We start from the raw sequence: 14,586 nt of genomic DNA on the forward strand, positions 1-14,586 counted from the left end.
AGTGGGAAGGAAATGAGCTGATGGCTTGTTGAGGAAGAGGATACCATTTCTAGTCTGATCTTATCAATCTTGTCCTTGAAGTAGGTAGCAAGATCCTGAGCACTGATAGTAGATGGAGGGTTCGGGGTGGGAGGATTGAGAAGATGATTAAATGTATTGAAAAGGCGTTTGGGGTTAGAAGCCTGAGCATAGATAAGAGATTGAAAGTATGTTTGTTTTGCAGTGTCCAGAGCATTTCGATAGGAGTGGTAGACAGAAGTATATGTGAAGAAGTCATTAGAGCTTCGAGATTTACGCCAGTGACGTTCTGCTTTACGGGACAGTTTTTGAAGATTTCGTGTTGCTTTGGTGTGCCACGGTTGACATCGAAGTCGACGTGTAGTATGAAGTGTCGCTGGAGCCACTTGATCAAGGGCCGTTGCTAAGGTTAGGTGAAAATGAGGTACTGCCATCTCAGGGGATGAGAATGTAGAGATAGGGGAGAGAAGGTGTTGGAGAGAGGTGGAAAATTGTTGAAGATTAATAGAATTCAGATTTCTACGAGTATGAGGAGGCTTGGTTGAGTTAGACAGTAGAGAGGTTAGAGCAGTGGGGGTGAGAGTGTAGCTGATAAGGTGATGATCCGAGAGGGGGAAGGGTGTATTAATAAAGTTAGAAACTGAGCATAGTCTAGAGAAAACAAGATCAAGGCAGTGGCCATCCTTATGAGTAGATGATTCAATCCACTGGGAGAGGTCAAGTGAGGATGTTAGAGAGAGTAGTTTGGAAGCAGCTTTGGAAGGTGGGTTATCAATGGGGATGTTGAAGTCACCCATGATGATGGTGGGGATGTCTGAAGATAAGAAGTGAGGGAGCCATGCAGAGAAATCCTCAATAAATTGTTGGTGTGCTCCAGGGGGACGATAGATCACCGCAACACGTAGGGAGAATGGATTAAAAATGCGAATAGCATGTACTTCAAAAGATGTGAACGTGAGTGATGGGACATTTGGTAGAACTGTGTATGTGCACTGTGGGGAGAGAAGTAGTCCAACCCCACCTCCTTGTCTGCCTTCAGGTCTGGAGGTGTGGGTGAGATGGAGGCCACCATGTGAAAGTGCTGCAGGTGAGGCAGTGTCTGATTGCATGAGCCATGTTTCTGTTATTGCCAGAAGGTTGAGGTTTTTTGAGAGGAAGAGATCATGAACGGAGGTAAGTTTGTTACAAACAGATCGTGCATTCCAAAGGGCACATTTAAAGGACTTTGGAAGAGAGGGTAGACAGGTGATGTGTTTGAGGTTTGCTATAGAACGGTAGTGTTCTGATGTATGTGTGTGTGAGGAGTGTGGGGGACCTGGATTAGGTGATATATCACCAGCTAATAGAAGCAGAGTGAGCGAAAGATAGGCAAGGGGATTGTAAGATGTGTGGCCTTTTATTTTCTGGCGACAGGTGGAGGCTGTACTTGTTAGAGATAATAAATAGGACAACAGTTCATGGGTGTTAAATAGAGGTGAGTGGAGTAATGCAGGTGCAATATGAACAAATTTGTGTGTTGGTGGAGGGGTGAAAGATGACACAGTCCTAAAGATCATGCCATGAAATGAGACTACGAAAAGCAATTTGTGAAACATTGTGAAAAAAGGGGGTAAAAGCAAAAAGCAAGGGTATTTTAAGAATTACCTCTTAGCAGTCTTCCATATAAATAGACAAGTAGTGCAGAAATAGGCTGTGGCAGATGCTGCTTATTGCTGGGAGTTAAATCAAGTCAAATGTAGTCCAATGTTTGTCCAACTGTGTTGTCTAACTGTGCATTTTCGTCCACTTTGTGAGAAAATCCCACTTAGTGTAGAAATCACACACGTCTAACCCCACATACGTCTCCCACTATATAACACCCTCCCCTCCCATTCAGCAAGCTGCTCATGTCAGAAGACTGCTTATACTGTTATATCATGGGGCTATGTGGTATAGACATACCAGTGTCCTAAATTACAGCATTTGCGTTTTCATTTGCCCTATCAGTGTATAAATGTGTCCTCTTGTGTTTATAAAGATTCTGTAAATGGAGATTCAGTGTAGAAATTAGTGTTATAGAAAAGGATGGTCCCCTGTAAGTTGGGCTTTTTTTGGGGCTTTTTAGTATTGGTTTGGGCTTGTTTTTCATTACAGAGTTGGCAGCCCTGAGCACAGTGCTCCTGCCATTTACATGGGATGTTTACATGCATTAAATACCTGCCCAGAAGTTGCCCAGCTTCATGTAGACATGTAAAAAGATGAATATAGAAGAAACAATACCGCTATAAAGGCAGATGGAACATACGTTCATGTATGTGTTATATATTTATTATTGTGTGGTTCTGTAAAGCAGATGTGCGCCCTAGAAGATTTATTGTGCGATGTGGTTATCTATATGCTCAGCTAGAGGATCTATCCCCAGTCATAATCAGCCACCACATGCTATTTACATACATGATCTCCTCTATTTACATAAATAACCCCCCTGAACCTAGTCCTACTTAGTCCTAGGTGATTACCCATACCCACCTTTGTGAGCAGTCTTCTGAAGTAACAGGAATGGTACATCTGGAACATGACCAGAATCTGGACCAGGCCCAGGAACAAGCAACCAGCAACAATTATACCCGTCCTGCTGCTCCCTAAGAACAATAAGTTCAGCACAAAGATCTTAATACAGAAAAATAGGTTACTAGTATAGATCTGATGTAGTGGGAGCAGGTGGGATAAATCACATCATATATGTCATACGTTAGTATTAGATGTATATAGGGGACGGTGCAGAGAGATGGGATATAAGCAGAGGTCTGTACCCCGGCCATGGAGAACCGTCGGTCAGATTTCATATAATCTACCATCAATTACATCTCATTATCTACACAGTACCGCACTGATTCCACTATTCTAGGCTGAACGGTCAACAAAATGTAAAATAAGGGGGTTGGTCACCATCTGAGGATTCACTTCTTTACTTATACCTTCCTGCAAGTTTTACCAGATGGCGTTTTATATTTCTTTTTTTTCCAAACTTTGACAGAAATTTGGATGACTGTAGACAAGTTTTCCAGTTGTATTTAATAGTAATTGCTCTTGTGTGACCCACACACTAAACAAGATGCAGACATTTAGATAACAACTAAAAGGTTTGAATGATGGGATCTGTGTGTAGATAGTTTTTAGTAATCTAAACCTTTGTTTGGTTTTTTTGGAGTACTTGTTATATTAACATTACATCAGGAGTAGAGTTTGAGACATCTGAAAGCTTTGATATTTTAAGAATTATAACCATAAAGAGGATGTCATCGTAATATAGCTCAGAGGAACCAGGAATATAACATCCAAATACACCCATTGTACCTGACAATTACATGCAATGCAGGTGTGTAGCCCATTAATGTACTTACTTGTAGGAGCAGGAGCTGTGGTTTCTGCAGATACCGGGATTGTGGTAGACGGTGTAGTAATGATGACAGGTGGGGTTGACATTATCACTGCACAGAGAACAGAAGGATGGAGAGAAAAACACATTACTAAAAATACAGATTACATTTTACAAGAATTAAGTCACCATCTGATTGCACTATGTAGGATCCTCCATACAATCATATAGTCCCCCCTGTCATCTGTCACATAACAGTCAGAAGGTAGAGACACGTCCTGGGATCAGTGTCAGAAGCTCAGTCCTGTAACATCACTCAGCGGCTGCACAGAAGCTACTTGTTGGGTTTGGTATTAATGAGCTGAAGCAAAAAAGTAAATAGGTTTTTCAAGGAAAAATAACAAACTTTCCCATTATTAAAATGTATTGTATTGGGGCAATATGTAAAAGACACAGGACATTGTTTGTCCACACTCCCTACACACAGCTCAGCTCACAATGATACAGACAATGCTCCAACACAGTACATGGAAAATAAATACAATTACACACACAATGTATTCCTAGGCTAAAGTAGTCCCAAGTAATGAAGCTGCTACAGTCCGAGGGGCCAATTGGACGCCCCTCGATTACCTTGAAGACAAACACTTACACTCATTAACCCCCACAGGACCATGTTTCTCCGACATGTTTTCATATTTTCTCTACAAGTCACTTTCAACAGAATTAACTGAGCCTAGCCAACTGAAATTCAGAATATTATTTTCTGTTTGGTAGCATATCGGTAGGATTCATGTTTTTTTTTTTAATTTGGATATTATAGGGATAATGAGAAAAAAATAAGGGGAGCACGTAGCCATAGTTTCACCACTTGTTATTGTTTTGCACTCAGAATACATTTAGCCATGTGCTGTATATTGGAGTTTTTCTATGACTATAGGAATTCTCACCCGCTGGAGATGCAATTCGGCTACGGGGACTGTTTTCCGTATGTGGTGAAATTGTCCCAAACTCACTTCATATAGGCAAAAAGTTTTTTGTATTTCAAGGGAGATAACAGGGACAGAGGTGGCAGTAGATCCACAATTTTGGCTTCTTTCTCTTCCTACTTCACCCTCTCTAATTACAAGAAATCCCTCCTCAAATTTAAATAATACCGCTATGGCACTCATTCCGATGGGTGCACTGAAAATCCCCCTCACCGCCTGCTATTAAGGAACAGTTTGGCAGTATAGATTATTACTGTCCATGGATAACGTCACCTTACGGAGGTAGAGAAATTTCCCAAATTCTCCGCCTTTTGGTTCACAGATACTCCCACCTATAAATCTTACTTTCTACCTCATTCCTGACCCCCTTAGAGATGGATAACGAATGGATATTAGTTCCTCGGAAACACTAAACAACTTCTCCAGACTGAGCTACAAGTTACCATATTGTCTCCAGGCTCATACTGTTCCCTCCCCCAACTTTCTGACCCTATATCCTTTACCTGGCCCACCTACTCCGTTCCCGATCCCACCTTCCCTGTTTATGCTCAGTCTTCCTGCCCCCCCTCCATGCTTTCCCTTTCGAGTTAGATCACATGTCTGTATGTTGTCATGCAATTAGGAAGTGGAAATTGTAAGTATTGTTCTTTTGTCTCAAATATACTTTGTGATGTTACTTACTTTGTGACCTTTGGTTGAAAAAATTGTAAATAATATTCTAATATATATATATATATATATATATATATATATATAAATATTATTTCATTTTTTCTTTGTTCTCAAATGCCCACTTGGAAACGGTGATATAAATATATATATTTATACACAAATAAACTTGTAGGGAATGGTGCTGTAGTTGTGGAGCAGGGAGGGATGTGAATGATTAAATATGCATATTGGACCTCATTTAGAGTCGGACGCAAAGTCCGTTTTAGGCGCATCTAACCAAAAACCACTACCACGCTTGTGCAGAAAGCCCCAAATCCGCCTGCATCTTGGACGCAATTAACACTTGCGACAGCTTACGACTCACTACCAGAGAATGGGAGCAACACGGATTTGCGAAGGCGTGACCATGTAAATACATCCTAGTCGCAGTGAGGCGCAGACGCAACACACGTCAAAACAGGGCTAAAGCTGTGCGGCAGGAATTAGGTGGCGTAAGCAGTTAGCTAGCTGCAGGAACTGCTCGCAGCTCGATAGGGTATTAAGAGTGGGACGCAAATGGGGTTTCTTGCCACTCGTAATACCCTACCAAGCTGCGGCACACTCCCACTCCTACACTTCTTAAACGGACTTTGCGTCCGACTCTAAATGAGGTCCAATATGTACACGCTATAAGTAATACTGTTGATAAAAATAAATCCTTTAAGCACACACACATATATCCATTATATATATAAATAAATATAGAGTCAAAAAAGTTTCCCAGGATAACAGAATACTGCGCACAGTTTATGAAATTCCTTAGAATAGATGACTCTGACCTTCTATGGTGTAATTCATTTTAGTTCTGTTCCCCTCGTCATTGATTCTGGTCACCTTGCAAGATCCGGATAACAGAACATTGTTCGGGATCACACAGTTCCCACTGATCTCAGCCTCTTTTTCATACAATTTTGTAAGATTACCGTTCTTTAATCTACAGTAAAATCGGCTGCTTTGGTTGATAACAGTACAGTTAACATCAAGGTCTCCGGGAGTCAGGTCCATACATAGAGCTGTACGTGGAGATACAGGGTAGGTCTTCTGTGTGACAGGCGGCGGAGCACCAGCTGAACAAAAATAAATAAATTATATTACTCCTTTTCTAGACAAAAAAGATGTCATTACCCCAAGCTTTAGTAACTTGTGGTGGTACTACAAGTCCCAGCATGCTTTGCTGGGCTAAAGCTGCAGCTGCAGAGCCATAGGCAGGAAGTAGTGGAGGGGACTTAGGACCCATCAGATACAGATTATGAGTACAGGACACCGGGGACTGATATCACCCCTCAGCCAACTACTTGGGCACCTTCCTAAACTAGCGTCTATCAGTGTAACACCCGGCGGGTGTCTGCAGTCACACATTACCTGCTCGCCCCATGCCTAGGACACAGACGCACAAGACCAGACGGTACATGATGCCGATACAACCAATGTCCACACAGCCGCCTGTAGTGTATGGAGCTGGATGTCAGCGTACATAGCACCTGCCAGCAGCCAGCCCCGCCCTACTGTCCCAGGTAACACATCTGGCTGCGACTAATCAGCGACCAACACCTCTCGTGTGATAAGACAATTTGTGCAATATATAACGACAATCGCAGTAGGAGATATAAACCGGGACATCTGTCATTACTGTCAGCAAACACAACTCAGGTTCTGTTTAATAAAAACCTGCAAACACTGAAGAAACTTCCCCGGGGGAGTTCATGCTCTACAACCACCTGCACAGCAAGGGATCTAGACAGGAGAAAATGTCACTTTCTGTACTTTAAATATTCACTTTCAACAAACATTAACGCAGGGTTTCCCAAACCCAGTCCTCAGGGCTCCCCAACAGTGCAGGTTTTCCATATCTCCTTGCTGGAGCACAGGTGTATTCATTACTGACTGATACATTGTAACAGATTCACAGGTGGTCCTAATTATGTCACATGTGATCCGGAAAACCTACACTGTTAGGGAGCCCTGAGGACTGGGTTTGGGAAACCCTGCATTAACGTATAAATCCCAGACAGATAGTAAGAATTTAATATATAGAATAAAAATACCTATACTGAGCAGTTAGTCAGAATTAAACAATAGGGACACGTCTATACAACGTTTCAGCAGTGGATGTATAGGACCCTCCGCCGGGATGGTCACCTATAACTGGCCCAGCATAATTTCCCATCACCGTTTATTTATATAGTGCCACTGATTCCGCAGCGCTCTACAGAGAACTCACTCACATCAGTTCCTGCCCCATTGGGGCTTACAGGTGAAATCTGGCACTGGAAGCGGCCAATCAGCGATCATGAGTGTGCTGTGAGGTGGGATGACCTATGATGGTGTGGTTGTGGTATGATTTGGTTGTGGTGTCTACACATACTGTACTGACCGCCGCCCTTCCAGCATAGCAGGTTTCCTAGACGGATAAAATGCCATTTTCTACATTTTAAACATTCATCTTCAACAAACATTAACGTACAAATCCCAGACAATAAGGACAGATAGTAAGAAATTAACATATAGAATAAAAATAGCTATACTGAGCAGTTGCTCAGAATGAAACAACAGGGACATTATCAGGAAGATCTGACTTTAATTAAGTTTGACTGAACATTCTAAGGAGAATTATACTACTACTCCTAAGTGTGTGGACTGTTCTTTTCCCTATTGAGACCGGAATGAGTATGTTTTATCTCAAATCTGCAAGAACTTGATCATGGTTTCATTCTACATCATTTGATTATGTGGTGTTGATGGTCTAAATAATATTATTATATCTGCATTTTATTGATTGTAATTAAGGCAATTTTGTTTTAAGTTGTTTTTTTTTGCTATTTTACCTAAATAAATGGTTGTTTATTGTAGCTGCTCCTGGTTTGGCTTTTCATGTATCCGGCCATCGTTTAATTGATTTTTAAACTCCACAGTAACCACATTTCAGCGCTGCTCTATTTTCCTTGTGTTTATTATAGCAATCACCCCTTGTTCTTGCAGCTGCGGTTTGTGTGAGTTTAGTGCGGAAACTTTGTGTGTATTCTTTCATTAGCAGGAATATGTCTTTAAAACCTGGAACTGTACATGGAAATTAATTACATTTGAAACATGATACAATCTATTTCTATAATTGACTTTTTATTGCAACAATTTTCTAAAGGTCACATAACGTTGAAGTATGAGATGATGGTTTCTCAAATATACATGTTTCTTGCTGTGATTGCCACTCACTTGTCTGAATGAATGGAGTATCCTGCTATTTACCATCTCATATTCATGTAAACTTATTCTTACTATATACAATTAAACATGTTGGCACTCAGTGTTTTAATGAACTCTTCACCTCTCTAGACGTTAATTCTCATTCTGTGAATGCATTTTACACCTTTTTAGGTTATTTTTCCTTTTTTTTTTTTCATTTACATTCTCCTTAATTAATTTTATTTTTATTTTTCTATTATTTAATACAAGGAGGAGATTTAGAGGATCTCACTGACTCATCAGCAGTCAGTGAGCGCCTCTAAATTTTCTCCTTGTATAAGGAATTATTCTAGGTGATTACAGAGCCCGTTGAGGCAGCCAATGCTCTTACTCATTTCAAATTTATATTAGACTATTTCTATTACATAGCACCCTACTTAAATTTTTGTGATTTAATTTAATATAATTTTATACATTGTTTTTTTATATACTATTCTTTAATAACCTTAGCCATATCCAATTATAGAATGCACCAATGGGTTTATCCGTCAGTGTCTTTATAATAAAACTATTGATCATTTGAGGTGGACAAGTTTTTTCATTTTGTTTGACTCTGTTTACCTAATTTTTAAGTAACTTAAATTAAAATAAGTGACTAATTAACAAGTTACCATTTGTGAATTCAGGTCATCATGTGTTTAATGACAGTGATTCGGCATTTCGTTCTACACTAAACCCAGATGCTGAAAAGTCCGCTGAATAAATCTATTTATAAACCCACAATTGCATCCTACAGACACATAATTCCACACACCAGACCTTTATGTTAATTTGAAGGAAAGGAATTAATTCAACCTGACTCCGAACAGGACTTCGCTAATCAAATGATGCAACTTATGTTTCTGTATAAATAATTAATGTTCAAAAACATGTATGAAAACCTCAGGGCCTGATTAAGAGTTCTGGCCCCCCTAGGGTAATACACTCGTAGCGCCCCCCCCCCTCCCCCCCCCCCAAAAAAAAAATCATTAAAGGAAAATTCAGGAGTATTTTCCAGCAAACAAATTTAGACTTTTTCTCTTACCTGTTCTTACTGTTATTGCAGCTTTGTTGTCCTTTAGCTGTCTTCTGGAAAGTTGTGGTCCTGTTTTGAAATTGTGCAAAGATTACAAACCCTTAATGATTAGGCTCTTTAGAGAGCATCCTCATGAACACCACACAATGCATGGATCATACCCCCCCCACTAGCGGCCAATTCATGAGCCCTCAACCATTTCATCACACCGCAGCAGCCAATTCATGACTCCCGTGCACACTGTCCCCCTCAAAACACACATTGTCCGCCTTTCTGCACTCTGTCCCTCTTCAAACAAACATACACTCTGTCCGTCTATTAGCACACTGTCCCCCTAGAACACACAAACTGCCCCCCCATGTCTGCACACACACTCTGTCCTCCATTCTGCACACACACTGTCCCCCATGTCTGCACACACTCAGCCCCGTGTCTGCACACACTCTGCCTCCGTGTCTGCACACACTCTGCCCCCCCGTGTCTGCACACACTCTGCCCTCCAATGTCTGCACAAACTCTGCCCCCTGTATCTGCACACACTCTGCCCCCTGTATCTGCACACACACTGCCCCCCTGTCTGCACACACACTGCCCCCCCCCTGTCTGCACACACTCTGTCCCCGTGCCTGCACACACTCTGCCCCCGGTGTCTGCACACACAGTGCCCCACCCCCCCTCTGCACACACTCTGCCCCCCTTTCTGCACACACACTAAAATGTTGGAATGTCTGGGTCCACTTTACCTGGTGATGAGACTGAAAGGTCTGAGAAGTCCAATGGATGTTACCTGAGGACAAAGCTTTGACCAATGATGAGCCTAGATTTATAATTGTCACTAGACTTCTTTGTTTTATCCACATTACTTCTTTATTTTCTAGAATGTTTATATATTGAAGGTCAGCGAGATACATAATAACAAATGCAGTATTACTTCACAGAATATAGAGAATGTCAGAATACCAAATACTAAAAAAGAATAAATAAGTATGAATACAAACACAAGTCATTTTTCTATTGAAATCCACATTATTTATTGATACAAATTATGTTTTGATGCAAATCTTATAACCACATTTACACTGGAATCTTGTTGTCGTGGCGTCATCTTGTGTTCAGAGATGGAGAGATCTCTGATACGTTGGTCAGATGTATAAGCCCCGATGTCATCCTCATGGGTGGAACCACCACTGATATATCATACAGAATTCTTCATAGATCTGTGTAGGCCGGGGGTGTGCCCAATGTAGTCTGTCCAGTTAGTTCTTTGGAAGTTTCGGCTCAGTTGTCCTTTCAGCCACTTTATAATCATATGGCCACAGTTGTAGAATTCTGAGGGGTGATGTTGGGTGCAGAAGTTATCCCCACATCTGCACTGGAAGCTTGATGTCAGCAGATTTCCTCACGCAGAACTGGCAGAAGTTTGATCTTTTCTTCTAAGTCCCCACATTAGATGTTATAGGGGAGAATAAGGGAGCAGCGCCCACTCTGTTCTCCCCACAGCCACTAAGTCTCATTCTCTCCCCGAGACCATGATCAGTCACACTGGTCTTTCTTCAGGTCATTAATCGGGGGCAGTACCGGGAGTGCACTGTAGGACGGCTCTGTGCTTTGTACATTCCTGGAAATTTTTCAGGTCTGTTCGATGTTGAGAAGCACTGTGTAACTCCTGTGAAGGTAGCATGATGGTGCAGCCATGGCTGGCCGTGGAACCTTGGGTGGCCGTGGAACCATGGGTGGAGTTAAAACCATGGTTGGTCTTGTTGTCATCTTGCTTGTGTTCAGAGAGATGACATTATCTGAGATGTTGGCCAGATGTAGAAGCCACCACTGATACAGAATGCTTCCTAGATCATTGCAGGGCGGTGGTGTGCCCAGTGCAGTCTGTCCAGTGCAGTCTGTCCAATTAGATTTTTGGCAGCTTGGGCTGAGATGTTCTTCCAGCCACTCTTAAAATCATATGGACAGCTGTGGGATTCTGGTAGGCGATGTTTGGTGCAGAAATTATCCCCACATCTGCACTGGAAGCTGCTGGCCAACCCGGTCTTTCTGCCGCACAAGTGGCACCGCTTAGGTGGTCTCTTCTCATTCCCCACAGATGTTATGGGGGGGAATAAGGGAGCAGCGCACACTCTGCTCTTCCCACAGCCACTCATTCTCTCCCCGAGACCATGATTGGTCTTACACTGGTCTCTCTGTTGGCCATTAATCGGGGGGAGTACCGGGAGTGGACTGTGGGAAGGCTCTGTGCCATGCAGATTACCGGGAGGCTTGATGGTCTGCACAATGTCAGGAAGCACTCTGTAACTCCTCCCACGGTAACACGATGGAGCTGCAGTGGGCGGCCGTGGGATCGTGTGCGGCCGTGGAACCGTGGGCGGCCGTGGAGCTAAGGGTGGCCGTGAAACCATGGGTGGTGGTGGTGTCTTCTTGTTGGTATCCAGAGAGATGGAGTCATCTCTGAGACGGTGGTCAGATGTTGAAGCCTCATGGGCGTAACCACCACTCAGAGACTCTGATGAGGAAGTCTCCCTCTCTCTGGGCACCACCATCTTAGCTGAGGGGGCCACTTCGGATGTCTTACGTGGCACTTGGATGTTAACTCTCCGTTGCCTCAGTGGACCACCCCTCATGGCCACCACCAGCTTCAGGATGGAACCATTGGTGATCCTGTATTCATTGAGGCAACAGAGGTCCCTCAGCTCCACATCGCTCCAGATTAGATGTTGATTATATCTGGGGATGCCTTCCATGGTCTCGATTCTGGCTTTCACTCCGGCCACTGTCTCAAATGGGGAGACATAGATGTAAAAGCTCCCCCCCATAAGTGGTTCAATGACCACTTCGATGGTTTCAAAGAAGGGAGCATGTCTAAACAGTGACCGGAGTCCTTCATCTCTGTCCGACATTGTATACACGCGCAAGTCTCTGGTACCCGATAAGGGTGTAAACTGGAGGGTCACACAGTCCCTAGGGGAGGACTGCTGTAATACTCTAGCTCAAGTCTATCGCCTGTCCGTGAGAGGACCAATGAGTGGCAGTCTCAGTGGCTGTGTCTTTTATAGGTAAGGGAGGCCTCCTGTCACCGCCTACGTCACAATGCCCTATTATTATGGTGTAGAAACACCGCCCCGCCCATGACCCGCCCATGCCCCGCCCACGCCCCACCCACGCCCCACCCACGAGGATGTGCAGTGGCAGTGCCGTGATGTCACTAGAATTGTATTGAAGCTGTTGTGTCCTTTCCGTTACTTAAATATGGGGAAAATATATTTTATTCCTGTTTTCCCAATTACCCATTATTCCCTCAACTCCTGTGTTTATCTTACTACGATTTTAAATTAAAACAGGTTTGCGCTTCAATTCCCTAGACATTAATCCTCATCGGGTTAATATATTCTAACTAGAATGTTGTTTATTTAACATTTTTCTTAATTTATTTTATTTAGTTTTGCTATTCTTTAATAAACTTAAGCCACATCCAATTATAATATGCAGCAATGGGTTTACAATAAAACGATTGATCGTTTGAAGCCGACCAGTTGTTTCATTTTGTTATATTACTGGACTCTGTTATTTTAAGAATGTTTTAAATTATTTAAAAATAAGTTGTTACTAAATAAGGAGTTACCTTTTGTAAATTGATATCATCAAGTGCTTAGTGACCGCGATCCAACCTATTCGTGAACCTCAACAATTATTCTCTATAGGCAAATAATTTCACACAGCAGAACTTTATGTTACTTTCAAGGAATCGGATTAATTCACCCTGATTATGAGCAGGACTCGATCTATTCAAATTGTACAACTAATATTTCTGTATGAATAATCATTTTCTATTCAAACTAATTGATGAGCACCTTAATCTAAAATCTTAACATTTAGATAGATTTTTAATATCATAGTTAGAGGTAATAATGCAGAATTTCGATTTGTATATTAAACTGAAAATGAGCTGAAAGACTTTGGCGCTGGGATCATTGTTAGATCAAATGATTTAATATAAATTGCCAATCAATTAACGCAGCTGTACTAGGAGACTGTATCCTCCAAAAAACTAACAACACATCCGCCTTCCTCATATTCATCTAATCTATATTCTTCTTTACCTAAATTTGTATTAGTTGAACACATGATTAGATTTAGGATTAGATATCTAACTATACCGTTCCAGCAACGGATTCCAGACAGGAACGGAAATCTCCCATGGATGTCTATGTTCACAGTCTTAGTTATGTTACCTCCGGAGTTTTAATCCTTTTCAGAAATATTTATCTGTATTTTCCAGCCACGAATGTAATAACACATTCACTATTGATACTGTATGTGTATATATATATATATATATATATATCTACTATATAAATGCTGTATTGGCGTGTGTGAAAAAAAACTCTGCACCCATTTCAAACCTATTCAGTTATTTTTCCATCCTACACTGGTAGGGCAACGGGTCTGGGGAAGAGAAATCAACATGCACAGATCCTTCCTGCAGCCACTGGGACTTCTGCAAAGAGGCTCCACATAGGGATGTATCAATTTTCCTTGAAATCTTGTATCAATTGTCCTTGTAGGGATTCCCCACCATACTCGGGTCTCCCTATACAGAACCACTGATCAGCATCGCTCGACTGGAAACAAGGAAGAAGTACACAAGGACAAACAAACAGCAAAGACAGGGACCACTCACCTGAAACATCCTGTTTCTTTGACTGTTGTGTATTCATCTTCTCAGTGTCTGTGGAGGCAAACAGAACAAATTCTCCCCACTTGGCTGACTGGTCCTAATCTCCTATTAATGTATCAAACCCACTATAGTCTAGTTACAACATGGCTCTAGCAACTGCACTGGGTCTATGTGTAACACGGCAGCAGACTAGGTGTACAGCAATATCCCTGCCCAGACCCTACTTGCGGTAATATACCATGGAGTGGATGGGGAAAACAGCAGCACACAGCAATAAACTGACAATACATACAGAACAGTCCAACACAGTACAATTGGACTACAGGGTGCATGTCCCTTTTTCTTAGATGTGGCCAATTTGACAGGAATATTGCAGTAACAATGGGGTCTAAGTTGATATGCACGTATCTCCAAATAGGACTTAACAGTAGGAGGCACAATCCCTGGTGTCTAATGATGATAAGGTAGCAGGCTTACTACCTAAGTTGTCCCCATTAGTTTCTGTAAAAGGTGGGCATGGGCTCTAAGTATAACTGTCCCCACCTGAATCTAAGCCTAGTAATATGCTGCA

Source organism: Mixophyes fleayi, chromosome 9 (genome assembly GCF_038048845.1).
Source record: "Mixophyes fleayi isolate aMixFle1 chromosome 9, aMixFle1.hap1, whole genome shotgun sequence".
NCBI lineage: Eukaryota > Metazoa > Chordata > Amphibia > Anura > Limnodynastidae > Mixophyes > Mixophyes fleayi.